Here is a 1808-nt window from a genome sequence, read left to right as displayed (position 1 = left end):
TAAGATAAGATAAGATAAATCTTGTCATTGTTCCACTGAAAAAACACTGTAGTCCACAGACAATGAACAAAATAATGTTTTGCAGCTCCTGTAGTTCAAATAAATCAGGACATTAAAAAAGAAACGAGGTAGAAAAAGAGTTAAAAAGTAAGATAGGATAAGATTAAAAAAGTGAAAACAGTCCAGTTGATCCAGACCACTTTAATAATACAAGAACATCAGTTTCCTTCAGGTGTTCTGGTTCTCTTCCTCAGATCCGAACCCATAGTGAGGTGAACCGGACCTTCAGAACCTGCAGCCCAAGTGGATCAACTGTGGCGTCCATCCCCGTCAGGCTAGTCTGGATCTCAGATCCTCTGAGCTATCTGCAGCAGGTAAGATAACAACGTTTCTACAGAGCCGTGAACCAGGATGTCTGAGCTGTCCTGTTAAATTCAAGTTCAAACCTCCATCCCATCATCTGCTCTGAGTGTTTGTCTTGTTTTAGCGYTTAAATCTCTGCAGGACAAATAAAAGTGAGCTCTCAGGAGGTCCGAACAGTACAGAACAACGAGGAACAAATCTGCATTTAAATGGAGTTAACCTCCAGACAGGAAGTCCTTTTAGGGGAAGAGATAAATCAAGTCTGACATAATCAGCCGTAACTCAACTCTTAATCTGGAGAGGATTAAAATAAAACTCTCCTGGTTAAATATGACACTTTTTAAAAGGTTTCTTTTCTTATTTCAGTGAATTAAATCTCTTCAGTCAGATTCAGTGTTGTTGTTGTTGTTGTTGTTGTTGTTGTTGTTGTTGTTGTTGTTGTTGTTGTTTTTGGTCATTTTATCAAACAGACGACCTTCTTAGTGTTTTAACTTCTCTGAGTTTGAAGAAACAACCTGATGGAAAACCATTTATTTCTGAGTGCTGAAGATGTTTTCTGTTTACGAGCTGCTCTCGTCGTGGCGGCAGAGGTCAAAGGTCGGTGAAGACGGAGAGATTGATGTGCGGCGTTGTGAGGTTAAAGACTGACGAGCGTCCGTCCTCTTCAGAGCCCGGTCACCACGCCGGCTGCTCTGATTGCTCATCCTCCTGCTTTACGGCACAAAGTCATATCTTTTTATCTCTGCTAAGAGCTGAAATCAGACGTCTCTTCAGCTGAGGGAGAGGAAGATTAATCTCATGTGACGGCAGGAAACAGCTGCTCGTTACGGCGTTCTGTTGGAGCAGATCTGGACGCTTTGTGATCAATTAAAGCAGAACGAAGGAAAATGATGACATCGTTAATTTAAAGTTTAAACACTAATAAAGAAAGAAGAGTGAAAATGATAGATAAAGTCTTTATTTGGGATTATTGATCAAGCGTGAGTGGCAGCAGCAGCTAGCTGTAGCATTTCCTGCAGGAATATCTGAAGAATCTCAGCTGCTTTTTTATGTTTTATTTTATATGTGCATGTTTGTTGTTTGYTTTGTTTTTCATCACAAAATGAAAAGACTCTGAAAACCAGATGAAGTGGTGAGTAGGGGTAGGATTAAATACATTTTGTTCATCCTACTTCTTTTCAGACATGTTGATGGTGCTAAGCATTAAAAATGTAATAATAACTACTAAAAACTAAACTAAACTAAAACTAAGCATTAAAAATGTAATAATAACTACTAAAAACTAAACTAAAACTAAGCATTAAAAATGTAATAATAACTAATAAAAACTAAATTAAACTAAAACTAAGCATTAAAATGTAATAATAACTAATAAAAACTAAACTAAGCATTAAAAATGTAATAATAACTAATAAAAACTAAACTAAGCATTAAAAATGTAATAA

At 36.8% G+C, this 1808-nt stretch overlaps 1 protein-coding gene across 1 annotated transcript in view; it reads left to right on the top strand.

The window, feature by feature from the left end:
• Positions 1-1808, top strand: part of dpp10 (dipeptidyl peptidase like 10) — a 151007-nt gene that overhangs the window by 3889 nt on the left and 145310 nt on the right. Inside the window, exon 2 of the mRNA XM_014026070.1 lies at positions 255-374. The gene's annotated coding sequence lies outside the window, so the exon portion shown is untranslated. The remainder of the gene's footprint in view (positions 1-254; positions 375-1808) is intronic.

Source organism: Austrofundulus limnaeus, unplaced genomic scaffold (genome assembly GCF_001266775.1).
Source record: "Austrofundulus limnaeus strain Quisiro unplaced genomic scaffold, Austrofundulus_limnaeus-1.0 Scaffold523, whole genome shotgun sequence".
Taxonomy (NCBI): domain Eukaryota; kingdom Metazoa; phylum Chordata; class Actinopteri; order Cyprinodontiformes; family Rivulidae; genus Austrofundulus; species Austrofundulus limnaeus.
This window is presented reverse-complemented; position numbering and strand designations above follow the sequence as displayed.